We start from the raw sequence: 15,196 nt of genomic DNA, 5'->3' as shown, positions 1-15,196 counted from the left end.
TCTCCTCCCAGCGCCTGCAGTGCTCCTGCCAGGTAATCATAGGAATCTCACCCTGGAGCGTGATCATGTCCTCCTCCACGGGTCCCTCTGCAAATATCATGGGCTCTGGGGAGCTAGCCTGGGGCCCACTAACGTTGATTAGCGGAGCTGTCACCTGCCTCAGGCCACTGGTGTTCCGTGATAACCGGTGACATGTCTGTCTGGGTGGTGGTGCTGGCGGGATCGTGAAGGGGCCTAGCAAGGTGTCGTCAGGCCCAGATGTTGGTGTCGAGCTAGCGACCGGGATACCCTCGAGGTGCGGTGGCGTGTCATCGAGGGCCTCGTAACCCTGGTCGGGTGTATTCAGCGGAGGAGGTAAGTCGGGGATGTCTCTTGGGCCTTCCACCATTGGGACAGTCAGAGTCATGCCCCTTACCTCTGCCTCCGGATCACCGGAACTCCTCTTCGGCTCCGGAACGCTCAGGGTAGTTAGCTGTCGTCCGGCACGACTTCCGATCAAGGCCTCTCTCCACCCGTCCATGGTTTCCTGCTGTAACCGAGTGAGTTGTGGGGTCAGTTCCTCCACTTCTTTCCGCAGGAGGTCAGGGTTCATCGTCGGCGACGTGTGCAGTTCTTGCAGGTCCCAGCTGGGAGAGTCCTCTTGCTCCATCCCACTCTCCGGGGTCCGCTCACCTCCCTCCGCCATGTTGATTAACGGTACTGCCTCCTTGGTGTTGCTTCCCGTGGTTTTGCTGTACCACGCCCGTCTTCGTAAGCGGTTCCTTTTCTTCTCTTCAACATCCCACATCAGGAGGCGGACCTCTCTAATTGATGGGCATATTTCTCGGACTTAGTAGTACTGATGAGGGGCTACCATGGTTTTTCGCGCCATTCCTCCAGGTGCCGCCCACGACAATGCACCCATTTCCTCATGCATGCCACATGGTGCTATAATGGTGGCGGTTTTGGCGCAATTTACAGTGCACAGTCTCTCAGCAAATCAGTCTCTAAGGCGCACATGACCCAGTTTGCTGGGTCAGTTCATCCTGTTTGTGACGCCAAGTTGGAACACCTTACCAGGGCAGCGGGGTACTCGGTACCTGGTCCGGTCTTAAAGGGGATGTCACGGTGGCTGCAACCCGGTCCATGGCCCTGGGCACCCAATTAAAGGGGAAAGGTCTTTTCAAGGGCTTGTTAATAAAGTCTATTGTTCATGACGCCACCTGTGGTGTTCGGTCAGTTGGGACCGATACCGCTTAAAGGGGTCCTCTGAAGAGATGGTATGGTGGCCTGATGGTGATGCTTCCCACACGTGAAGGGGGTCCCCAGGGCTTCCCAGGTGTAAGTCACAGATGGTGTGGTGGATGGTATAGTAAAGAACGAGGACACAGTTTTGCAGTCTTTACCTGGTTTACTGATGATAGCAGTCCTCAGTCCAGGGTACCAAGTGCAGGGTAGCTGTGGTCAGGCCAGCTTGGAGACAATAGGAGATCCCTCTCTCAGGTGAGGTCTGTAAGCCTTTCCTACTTGCGCTACTTTAGTTGGCGAGGTCCCTACCATTTGAAGCTTGGTTGCAAAGTCCCCTCTCTCTTGCTCTAAGACAGATGTCTATACGATAGGCAGTGTGAGCCTGTTTATAGGGTCTCTGTCACGACCCAGGCTCTCAGGTTACTGCTTCACCTCAGACTTGATGCGGGCAATTGACATACAGTCCTATGCCCTCCGGTTCTGTCGCGCCTCCTGGAGAACAATACGACCTCGGGCTCCCGATTTCTGCGCTCTGGCTCCTAGGGTGTCCACTGTTCCCCTCTTGAGCCTCTTCATCCTCTGTGCTTCTTCCCTCTAAGCTCCTCCACTACTCAACTTATTCAAGTTCTCACTCTTTCCAGGGGTTGCAGCTCCCTCGTGGCTGCTCAGCCCCTCCGTCTGTTCCAGACGTCCAACTCCTCTCCTCTCTCAGACTGTCTGACTCCTCCCCCAGACCAGGATACATTAAGTCTAAGGAAGCTCCCATGAATTCGGGTCCTCAGCTCCCCCTCCTGGCCTAGATTCAGATATGTTGAATGTGAGTGCCTTACCTGATAAGAGAATCTCCCTTGCCTCCAAGCATGGCATCACCCTCTCCGAAAGGAAGGCAACATCACTGCAACAACCGGTTACCTGGGGTGTTGCATTGGCGTCGGTGATGTCAGACGCTGACATGGGGATGATGGGAGAAGGAGCGTAGCGCAGCGCTCCTTCCATCAATGCGGTCAGCTGTATCGGCTAAATGCCAAAACAGCTGACCTTGCGATGACGGGCGGGGGGCCCACTGCTGGCATCGGGCCCTCCCGCTTGCTTAGGGGCTCCATAGCAGCAGGGCAGGGAGATTGATTCTCCCTGCTCTGCCGCAGAATGTAACTGTGCTCGCCAATACAGTTACAGTAGCATAGCTCCTTGTGGGCCCCCTCTGGGTACCTTGCCCGGGGCCACCGCACCCTCTGCCCCCCCCCCCCCCCCCGCCACTCACGACCCTCAGGATGAACTCATATCACAATTCACATTATAATATACAACACAGTACAATTGGTGTCTTAAGGTGTAGGAACACAATAGTATAGTTCATCACTCTTACAAAGGCATTCAGTGAAGTTGTGATCAATGTCCTCTCAGCGAGTATATGTATGAAGAGCACCTAACTATAACCATTAGATCACTACAATCAGTGATCTGTATGTAGATACAGTAGAAAACAGAGATCATGTGTTCCTGATAATGACAAAGGTTGCACATGTAGGCATACAGTGTCTACTCATACCATTTTTTATTATTACACGTGGATTATACTGTATGAGGGGGGCTGCATTATACTTTATGAGGGGGCTACATTATATTCTGTGGGGGGGCTACATTATTCTCTCAGAAGGCTACTTTACATTCTGGGGGAGCAACATCATACTATATGAGGGGGACAGCATTATGCCCTATGGGAGATTGCATTATACTCTGAGGGGGCTACATTATATTCTGTGGTGGGGCTGCATTATACTATAAGAGGGGGCCTGCATTATACTTTATGAGGGGGCTACATTATATTATGTGGGAGGCTGCATTACATTCTGTGTGGGGGCTGCATTATTCTCTCAGGGGACTACATTACATTCTGGGAGGCTACATCATACTATATAAGGGGGCAGCATTATGCCCTATGGGTTATTGCATTATACTCTGAGGGTGGTACATTATATTCTATGGGGTACTGCATTATACCCTATGAGGGGGGCTACATTATATTCTATGAAGGTGGCTACTGTATATTCTATGAGGGACTACTTTATATTCTATGAGGGGGCTACCCCAATCTCTGCTACATAATTAAGATGTGTACTACATTATATTATACCCTGATATTAGCACATTTTACTGCACAACTGCTGGTCTTGTATTTATTTCTATGTAGCTACATAGTGGGCCCCAAGGATGATTTTCTCTGGTGGGCCCAACGTGCTCCAGTCTGACGCTGATGGGGAGGCTGTGTGGGGACTCATGCTGCATATAGGGAGGCTGTGTGGGGTCTCATGCAGTGTATATATAGAAAGGCTGTGGGGGCCTCATGAAGTGTATATAGGGAGGCTGTGGGGCTCATGCTGTATATGGGGAGGCTGTGTGGGGCTAATGCAGTGTATATAGGGAGGCTGTGTGGGGCTCCTGCAGTATATATAGGGAGGGGCTGTATTCAAGTTCAAATGATATATAGCGGGATGTCAGCATACTTAAACCCTTTACCCCCAAGGGTGGTTTGCACGTTAATGACCGGGCCAATTTTTACAATTCTGACCACTGTCCCTTTATGAGGTTATAACTCTGGAACGCTTCAACGGATCTTAGTGATTCTGACACTGTTTTCTCGTGACATATTGTACTTCATGATAGTGGTAAAATTTCTTTGATATTACCAGCGTTTATTTGTGAAAAAAATTTCGCAATTTTTCAACTTTGAATTTTTATGCAATTAAATCACAGAGATATGTCACACAAAATACTTAATAAGTAACATTTCCCACATGTCTCCTTTACATCAGCACAATTTTGGAATCAAAATTTTTTTTGGGGGGGAGTTATAAGGGTTAAAAGTTGACCAGCAATTTCTCATTTTTACAACACCATTTTTTTTTAGGGACCACATCTCATTTGAAGTCATTTTGAGGGGTCTATATGATAGAAAATACCCAAGTGTGACACCATTCTAAAAACTGCACCCCTCAAGGTGCTCAAAACCACATTCAAGAAGTTTATTTCACAGGAATTTTTGGAATGTTTAAATAAAAATGAACATTTTAACTTTTTTTCACAAAAAATGTACTTCAGCTCCAATTTGTTTTATTTTACCAAGGGTAACAGGAGAAAATGGACCCCAAACGTTGTTGTATAATTTGTCCTGAGTACGCCGATACCCCATATGAGGGGGTAAACCACTGTTTGGGCACATGACAGAGCTCGGAAGCGAAAGAGCGCCATTTGACTTTTCAATGCAAAATTGACAGGAATTGAGATGGGACGCCGTGTTACGTTTGGAGAGCCACTGATGTGCCTAAACATTGAAACCCCCCACGAGTGACACCATTTTGGAAAGTAGACCCCCTAACGAACTTATCTAGAGGTGTGGTGAGCACTTTGACCCACCAAGTGCTTCACAGAAGTTTATAATGCAGAACCGTAAAAATAAAAAATCATATTTTTTCACAAAAATTAACTTTTTGCCCCCAATTTTTTATTTTCTCAAGGGTAAGAGAAGAAATTGGACCCCAAAAGTTGTTGTACAATTTGTCCAGAATACGCTGATACCCCATATGTGAGGGTAAACCACTGTTTGGGCGCATGGGAGAGCTCGGAAGGGAAGGAGCGCCGTTTGACTTTTCAAGGCAAAATTGACAGGAATTGAGATGAGACGCCATGTTGCATTTGGAGAGCCACTGATGTACCTAAACATTGAAAAAACCCCACAGGTGACACCATTTTGGAAAGTAGACCCCCTAAGGAACTTATCTAGATGTGTGGTGAGTACTTTGACCCACCAAGGGCTTCACAGAAATTTATAATGCAGAGCCGTAAAAATGAAAAAAAAAAAATTTCCCACAAAAATTATTTTTTAGCCTCCAGTTTTGTATTTTCCCGAGGGTAACAGGAGAAATTGGACCCCAAAAGTTGTTGTCCAATTTGTCCTGAGTACGCTGATACCCCATATGTGGGGGGGAACCACCGTTTGGGCGCATGGGAGGGCTCGGAAGGGAAGGAGCGCCATTTGGAATGCAGACTTAGATGGAATGGTCGGCAGGCATCACATTGCGTTTGCAGAGCCCCTAATGTACCTAAACAGTAGAAACCCCCACAAGTGACACCACTTTGGAAAGTAGACCCCCTAAGGAACTTATCTAGATGTGTGGTGAGCACTTTGACCCACCAAGGGCTTCACAGAAGTTTATAATGCAGAGCCGTAAAAATAAAACAAACATTTTTTCCAACAAAAATTATTTTTTAGCCCCCAGTTTTGTATTTTCCCGAGGGTAACAGGAGAAATTGGACCCCAAAAGTTGTTGTCCAATTTGTCCTGAGTACGCTGATACCCCATATGTGGGGGGAACTACTGTTTGGGTGCATGGTAGGGCTCGGAAGGAAAGGAGCGCCATTTGGAATGCAGACTTAGATGGAATGGTCTGCAGGCGTCACATTGCGTTTGCAGAGCCCCTAATGTACCTAAACAGTAGAAACCCCCCACAAGTGACACCATTTTGGAAAGTAACCCCCCTAAGGAACTCATCTAGATGTGTTGTGAGAGCTTTGAACCCCCAAGTGTTTCACTACAGTTTATAACGCAGAGCCGTGCAAATAAAAAATATTTCTTTTCCACAAAAATTATTTTTTAGCCCCCAGTTTTGTATTTTTCCAAGGGTAACAGGAGAAATAGGACCCCAAAAGTTGTTGTCCAATTTCTCCTGAGTACACTGATACCCCATATGTGGGGGGAACCACCGTTTGGGCGCATGGGAGAGCTCGGAAAGGAAGGAGCACTGTTTTACTTTTTCAACACAGAATTAGCTGGAATTGAAATCGGACGCCATGTCGTGTTTGGAGAGCCCCTGATGTGCCTAAACAGTGGAAACCCCCCAATTATAACTGAAACCCTAATCCAAACAGACCCCTAACCCTAATCTCAACGGCAACCCTAAACACACCCCTAACCCTGACACACCCCTAACCCTAATCCCAACCCTATTCCCAAACGTAAATGTTATCCAAACCCTAACCCTAACTTTAGCCCCAACCCTAACCCTAAATTTAACCCCAACCCTAACCCTAACCCTAACCCCAGCCCTAACCCTAACCCTAATGGGAAATAAATACATTTTTTAAATTTTTTTAATTTTTCCCTAACTAAGGGGGTGATGAAGGGGGGTTTGATTTACTTTTATTGTAAGTTTTTTAGCGGATTTTTATGATTGGCAGCCGTCACACACTGAAAGATGCTTTTTATTGCAAAAAATATTTTTTGCGTTACCACATGTTGAGAGCTATAATTTTTCCATATTTTGGTCCACAGAGTCATGTGAGGTCTTGTTTTTTGCGGAACGAGTTGTCGTTCTTATTGGTAATATTTTCGGGCACGTGACAATTTTTGATCGCTTTTTATTCCAGTTTTTGTGAGGCAGAATGACCAAAAACCAGCTATTCATGAATTTCTTTTGGGGGAGGCGTTTATACCATTCCGTGTTTGGTAAAATGGATAAAGCAGTTTTATTCTTCGGGTCAGTACGATTACAGCGATACCTCATTTATATCATTTTTTTATCTTTTGGCGCTTTTATATGATAAAAACTATTTTATAGAAAAAATAATTATTTTTGCATCGCTTTATTCTGAGGACTATAACTTTTTTATTTTTTCGCTGATGATGCTGTATGGCGGCTCATTTTTTGCGGGCAAGATGTCGTTTTCAGCGGTACCATGGTTATTTATATCCGTCTTTTTGATCGCGTGTTATTCCACTTTTTGTTTGGCGGTATGATATTAAAGCATTGTTTTTTTTTTTTTACCGCGTTCACTGAAGGGGTTAACTAGCGGGACAGTTTTATAGGTGGGGTCGTTACGGATGTGGCGATACTAAATATGTTTATGTTTATTGTTTTTTTTTTATTTAGATAAAGAAATGTATTTATAGGAACAATATATTTTTTTAGGAAAGGGGGATTTTTGGGGGAATTTTTTTTAATTTTTTTTACACATGTGAAATTTTTTTTTTTACACTATAACATTGCCCCGGGGGGGGAGGGGGGGCATCATGTTATAGTGTAAGATCGCTGATCTGACACTTTGCTGTGCACTGTGTCAGATCAGCGATCTGACATGCACAGCTCCAAGCTTCACAGTGCCTGCTCTGAGCAGGTGCTGTGAAGCCGCCTCCCTCCCTGCAGGACCCGGATGCCGTGGCCATTTTGGATCCTGCAGCGAGGAAGGAGGTAAGAGACCCTCGGGGAGCTCCGGGGGTCTCAGGGAGGCACACAGGGAGCCCCCTCCCTGTGCGATGCTTCCCTGTACCGCTGGCACACCACGATCATGTTTGATCGCGGTGTGCCGGGGTTAATGTGCCGGGAGCAGTCCGTGACCGCTCCTGGCACATAGCGCCGGATGCCAGCTGCGATAGGCAGCTGACACCCGGCCGCGATCGGCCGCGCTCCCCCCGTGAGCGCAGCCGATCGCTATGACGTACTCTCCTGTCGGTGGTCGTACGGGCCCACCCCACCTCAACGGGATAGTACGTCATATGTCAGAAAGGGGTTAATTCTGCTCAATATTAAGTGATACAATCAATAATATAATAATTATATTATATCGCTATTAACCTCTTTTTGACATCAGACGTAATGATCCATCCATGTGACCTGGGCCAATTTGATCATGATCCGTCCATTATGTCTGACAATCTGCTGCGCACACGGGGGGGTGGGTGGCCGATCGCCACCAGGTGTCAGCTGATTCTGACAGCTGACACCCAGCTGACAGACCCTCAGCCTTTGGATAGGAGACCCCGTAGCATGACGCAGGGTTCTGATCATTGCCATGGCGAGAGTATGTCGTCATGATGACACCCGAGTCACCAGAGCAAGGAAACTTGTTGGTCATGCCCAGTGCATGTGTGGCACCCCAGGAGTTCAGGTACCTCAGTGGTATTGCCTTCCTCTCGGGGAGGGTAATGTCATGCCTGGAGACAGGAGGGATCCCTGTGGCAGGTAATCTTACATGCAACATATTTTGACTCCAGACCAGAAGGGGGAGCTCTAAACCCGGTTTTAGGGGAGCTTCCCTCAATATACATCCTGGTCTGGAGGAGGAGTTAGACAGTCTGGTGCAGACAAGAGACAGCGAAGGAGCAGAGGAGTGATCAAGAACGAGAGGAGGGCTGCAACTGGGCCCCTCTAAGGTAGAGCGGAGAAACCAGGCATCGGGACCCGAGGCTGTGTAGATTTGCAAGTCTCACAGCAGAATCGGAGGAGAAGAAGCTAAAAGTGACTTGCCCACATAATACCTGAGGTACAGCAGCATCCAGAGCCTGGAGTCACATGTATAGAGACCCAAAGGGAACGGCTCAAGTTGCCTACCATGCAGGGACTGTCAGAGGATAGAGAGTAACCGAGGACCTTGTCTGGACACTACAGGCAGCAAGGGACTAGTGCAAAGGGGAAGGCTCCCAAACTGACCTGGCAAAGGGTTTTCCTCTTGTCTTCAGGCTGCCTGGACTCCATCAACACCTGTTGCCGATACCCTTAACTGAGGCTGTACAACATCAGTAAACCAGGTAAAGACTGCAACCCTGTGTCCTCCATTTATTTGCTGGCATTCATCATCCCTGCCAAACACACCGGAATCCCTGGGGATCCTGCTTCACCTGTGGGAAGAGTCACCATCTTTGCTGCAGTAACATTGCCCCAGAGGACCCCTTTAAGCAGCGTCTGTCCCCTCTGACCGAGAACCACAGGTGGCGTCATGAACACAAACTTTATTACAACTCCCTTAAAAAACCTAAAACTGTCCCACTAATTAACCTCTTTAGTAAACACCATAAAAACTAAAAATAAAAAAACAAGGCAAAAAACAGTGCTTTATCATCATACCACCGAACAAAAAGTGGAATAACACGTGATTAAAAAGATGGCTATAAATAAACATGGTACTGCTGAAAACAACATCTTGTCCCACAAAAAAACAAACCACCAAACAGCTGCAGTGCCCCAGGGTCCTGGTCCTGGTTTCAGTAATGTCATTTTCCTCTAGGGGGAGTGGTGTTACGTTTGGAGGCAAAGAAGGATAACTGCATCCAGGTATCATAAACACGCAACAAATTTCACACTCCAGGCCACCAGGGGGAGCTCTGCTCCTATTTATTAGGTCACTTCACACACGTTGGTAAAACTGGTCGCCTGTAGGGAAAGTTAGTCAGTTGCTGGCTGAGCTCCGCTCAGTTAGTTGGTCCCTGACAGGGGTGGGATCCTGTCAGAGAGCAAAGAAGAAGGACACGGACCTGTGCATGACCTCAGAGCTGCAGCTCCTAGAAAGAGACATCGAAGGTAGAACTGTATTGCAGCGAGCATGCAAAATAAGTCGTAGCAAAGGAGTGGATATCAGAAGGGGACCAGCCCTACACAGGCTGCCTCCCTATGAGGCGCAGAATCCCGGTAGCCGGTACACCAAGGGAGTAATGATCTTATGATCTTTATGCCTTGCTCCAGAGACCGGCAGGACAGCTAATTTCACGTTACCTGTCTGCCCTACACCCAGGAGGCACGGTGGCACCCCTTAGAGACTGGGGCATGATAGAGTCCCTATAAACTGCTTCAAGCCACCAGTCATACGGGTTTGTCCTATCCTATCCGGGGGACAGAGAGAGAGAGAGACATAACATCTACAACAGTTGTGAGGACCTTATAAGAAGCGTAGCAGTAAGGGACTACAACACTGCAGCGCTAGAGGAAGGCTACTGATTTCCACCTGGACAAGGGGACTCTGGACTTGCCTCCAAACCGGCCGGACTCTGCCTGCCCTGTGATCTGGTGCCCTGGACTGTGGATGCTGAAGTCTTCAGTAAAGGTAAAGAGACTGCAACCTTGTGTCCTCACTGCGCCTCTCACCATCCACCATCTGCACACCGGGAAGCCCTGGGGATATACTTCACCTGTGGGAAGGTATACCATCTAGCTGCCATAACATCACCCCAGCGGACCCCTTAAAGCAGCGTCGGTCACCCTGACCGAATACCACAGGTGGCGTCATGAACACAAACTTTATCCATTTAAAGACCTTTCCCTTTTACACGGATGTCCCAGGGCCACGGACCAGGTCAGCCACCGTGACATCCCCCTGTGAACCGAAGGACCCGGTACCGAGTATCCACCTGCCCTGACGGGGCGCTCCACAGCTCCATCAGCAGAAACGTAAAAAATGTATAGCTCTCAGAATAAAGTGATGCAAAAATAATTTTTTCTATAAAATAGTTTTTATTGTATAAAAGCGCCAAAGCATAAAAAAAGATAAATGAGGTATCGCTGTAATGATGCTGACCCAAAGAATACAACTGCCTTATCAATTTTACTACACACAGAATGGTATAAACGGTATACCTCTCAAAATGTGGCGATGCAAAAACTATTTTTTGCAATAAAAAGTGTCTTTTAGTGTGTGACAGCAGCAAAATGTAAAAACCTGCTATGAGGTCTCTTTCACACGTCCTGATATTTACAGTACAGGAGATGTCAGTGTCCGTGTGTGTAATACGTGTGGCACAAGTGTGGCATGCGTGTGCCGCATCAGTACCACACGGATGGGCGCCAGGGAAGAAGTGTTATAGTAAGCGCTGTTCCCCGGCATCGGGGTGCTGAACGCGGCTCTCATCATTCTCCCCTGCTCTGCCGGCGATCGGCGGGAGCAGGAGAGAATGATGAGAGTTACATTTAAGTGATAAAAGACAGGCGGCGGCTGATGGGACTATTACTCCCATCAGCCTATCTTTGCTGCTGCTAATAACAGTGACAGCAGGGGGTATTCATCAGCCGCTGCCTGTGCTATAAATTAAATAAATAAATGAGAAAAAACGGCTTAGGTTCTTCTGTATTTTCTATAACCAGCCAGGCAAAACTGAGAGCTGGAGGCAAGGCTGGTTATTAAGAATAGAGGGGTCCCCACGCTGTTTTTTTAAATTAAATAATTTAAAAAGCGGCGTGGGGTTCCCCCCCATTTTTTGACCCCCCAGCCTAAAAATAGCAGCCCGCAACTGCCCAGAAAATGCACATCTATTAGATGCGCCGATTCTGGCGCTTTGCCCTGCACTTCCCACTTTTCCTGTAGTGGTGGAAAGTGGGGTCATATTTGTAGGGTTGATGTCACCTTCGTATTATCAGGTGACATCAAGCCCATGGCTTAGTAATGGAGAGGTATCTATAAGACACCTCTCCATTACTAATCCTATAGTTATATGGTAAATAAAGACACAGCCAGAATAAAGTCCTTTAATTCAAAAAATGAAACAGACTCCTTTAATATTCTCAATTAAACCATACTCGATCTCCTGTAGTAAAAATAAAATAAAAAACAATATTCCATACCTGTCCATCGTTCTGTTCCACATTGCAATCCATGTCTGGTGGATATAGAGATTTCAATCTGGACGGTGCCAAGATGCGACTGTCCCAGCTGAAAACCACTGGTGAATGAGCTGCTGGGAACACAGCGTCAGTGACTGAGGGTGACGTCATAGAGTTTACCTCCGGTCACTGGGCTCAGTTCCCAGCCGGTCCGAACTGCGGGGAGATCTGGTGAGATCCCTGCTATAAGATGTAATATGCTGCTGCAGTGCAGTATAGTGCAACCCTCACCAGGGGGTGCTGGTGAGGGAAGAGAGGTTGTACACACAGCGTTGCAACACTGAATAGTAGCACAGGTGCCACAGGTAACGAAAGAGTAGTTAGACAAGCCAAGGTCATACACAGGTCAGTACAGTACACAGGGGCAGTCAGAAAAATAGTCAGGGTCAGGCAAGAAGTCGGAGCCTATCGGGAATGTGGTAACCAAAACGTGAGACGTAAGACGAAGTCGGGGTACAAACCAGAGTCAATGCCCGTTGGGGAGCGTGGTTTCAGAAACTGAAAACAAGGGGCAAAGTCCAGAGATCAGATCGAGTCATACATGGGTACAGCCAGTCAGAGGTACAAGGATCACTAACACAGGTCAGGGGCTCAATCCTGGAAACAAGAACTATCACTAACACTGGTCAGCAGGCTGTGACGGACTGAAATAGCTCAGCTAGCTCCAGAACGAGGCTGAGGAGATTAACCCCTGCATGACCAGTCTCGAGAGAGGAAAGAAGAAAGTAAACTCCGGACTGGACCATGACATGAGACACCTCTCCACTACTAAGCAGTGGGCTTGATGTCACCTGACAATGCAAAGGTACTGTACTGTGTACAGTTTTGGGCACCGGTGCTCAAGAAGGATATAATGGAACTAGAGCAAGTACAAAGGAGGGCAACAAAATTAATAAAGGAGATGGGGGAACTATAATACCCAGAGAGATTAGCAAAACAATGATTTTTTTTAGTCTAGAAAAAAGACGACTGAGGGGCGATCTAATAACCAAGTATAAGTATATAAGGGGACAATACAAATATCTCTCCGAGGATCTGTTTATACCAAGGAAGGTGACGGTCACAAAGGGACATTCTCTGCTTCTGGAGGAGAGAAGGTTTTTCCACCAACATAGAAAAGGATTCTTTACTGTTCGGGCAGTGAGAATCTGGAATCTCTTGCCTGAGGAGGTGGTGATGGCGAATTCAGTCGAGCGGTTAAAGAGAGGCCTAGATGTCTTCCTGGAGCGTAACAATATTGCATCTTACAGTTATTAGGTTCTTTAGAAGGACATAGATCTGGGGATTTATACTGACGGAATATAGGCTGAACTGGTTGGACAAATGTCTTTTTTCAGCCTTGCTAACCATGTTATTATGTTACTATGTTATTATGTTACGATGTTAAAGGTGACATCAACCCCACAAATATGAACCCAATTACCACTGCTACATGGCATGTGGGAAGAGCTGGGCAAAGCGCCAGAATTGGCGCATCTAAAAGATGTGCCTTTTCTGGGAAATTGCGGCTGCTATTTTTAGGCTGGGGGCGTCACTATCCATGACCCCTTATCAGTCTGAGAATACCAGCTCCCAGCTCTGAGCTTTAGCAAGGCTGGCTGTCAAAAACGGGGGGAACCCCACGCCATTTTTTAAAATTATTTATTTAAATATTTAAAAAAAAGAAAAAACAGCATGGGGACCCCTCTATTTTTGATAATCAGCCTTGCTGAAGCTGACGGCCGAGGGTTACAGCCCCCAGCTGTGAGTTTGCCTGGCTGTTTATAGAAAGTACAGGGGAAACCATGCCGTTTTTTTCATTTATTTATTTATTTATAACGCAGGCAGCGGCTGATGAATAACCCCATCAGCCGCTCCTGCTGTCACTTTTATTAGCAGCAGCAGGGTTAGACTGATGGGAGTAATAGTCCCATCAGCCGCCGCCTGCTTTTATCACTTAAATGTAACTCTCATTTTCCAATGTTCACGCCAATTGCCAGCAGACCAAGGGGAGAATGATGAGAGCCGTGTTCAGCACCTGGCAATGGAGAACAGCGCTTACTGTAGTGCTTCTTCCCCGGCACCGATGCATGTCACACAGATGACATCTATGTGTGTTATGCGTATGCACATGTGCGGGACATTTTGTGGCTCATGCTGACATTAAAGAACGGATATGTCAGTGTGTTTTGCCCACGGACACAGGGTCTCTGGAAACACACTGACGTGCACAGAGCCATTTACTTGAATAGGCAAATAGCACTCTGTTCCTCCCGAGTCTCTTTGTATGGCTAAGTAATACTGTACAGCCACATATGGGGTATTGCCACATTCAGTAGAAATTGTGGGACAAATTTTGGTGCCATTTTACCCACTTTTGTGTGAAAATGTAAAATCCTTGGCTAGAACAAAATTTTGGTGGTAAAAATGTAATTATTTTGTCTTCACTTCCCAATGGTATAAAATTATGTGACACACCCATGGTCTCAATATGATCACTGCATCCTTAGATTATTTCAATGAGAGGTGTAGTTCATAAAAGGGGGTCACTTATGGGGGGGTTCTGCTCTTCTGGCACCTCATGGGCTCTCCCATTTGGTTATGGCACCTGCAAACCATCACAGAAAAATATGGTGCTCCTTGCCATCTGAGCTATGCACTGTGCCTGAAAAATATTTCCCGATTAGATGTAGGGTATTGGCACACTCAGGAAAAAATGGACCTCAGTTTGTTGTAAAAAACAAAATTCCTATTAGCCCTTAGAAAAATTAAAAACTTGGGCCTAAAACAACATTTTAGTGGTAGAAATGTAACTAATTCTTTCTTAACCACTCAGTGGTATAAAATTCTGTGAGGCACATGTAGTGCTAATATGATCACTGCACCCTTAGATGAATTCATTGGGGGTGTAGTTTGTAAAATGAGTTCAAAAATAGGAGGTTTCTGTTCTAGCACCTCAGGGGCTCTGCCAATGTTACATGGCACACTCAAACCATTCCAGCAAAATCTGAACTCCAATATGGCACCTCTTCCATTCTGAGCTTTGCACTGTGCCTCAAAAGTAGTATTCACCTACATATGGGGTATCGGCGTAACTCAAGAGTAATTGCACAACAACTTCTGTGGTCCAATTTATCCTGTTACCCTTGATAAAATAAATTGGAGAGAAAAGATCATTTTTGTGGAAAAAATATGATGTTTTTTATTTTTACGGCTCTACGTTATAAACTTCTGTGAAGCACTTGGGTGTTCAAAGTCCCCACCACACATGTAGATAAGTTCCTTGGGCGGTCTAGTTTCCAAAATGGTGTCACTTCTGGGGGATTCCACTGCTTAGGCACATCAGGGGCTCTTCAAACGTGACATGGCGTCCGATCTTAATTCCAGACAATTTTGCGATGAAAGAGTAAGACCAAACAGTGGTTTACCCCCACATATGGGGTATCAGCATACTCAGGACAAATTGCACAATAACATTTAGTGTCCGATTTCTCCTGTTACACCTGGTAAACTTGGTCTGAATTACATTTTTTGTGAAAAAAAGTTAAATGTTCATTTTTTGTTTTTTT

The sequence above is a fragment of the Ranitomeya imitator genome, chromosome 8, assembly GCF_032444005.1.
Source record: "Ranitomeya imitator isolate aRanImi1 chromosome 8, aRanImi1.pri, whole genome shotgun sequence".
NCBI classification, from domain to species: Eukaryota; Metazoa; Chordata; class Amphibia; order Anura; family Dendrobatidae; genus Ranitomeya; species Ranitomeya imitator.
Note: the sequence above shows the minus strand (reverse complement) of the source record.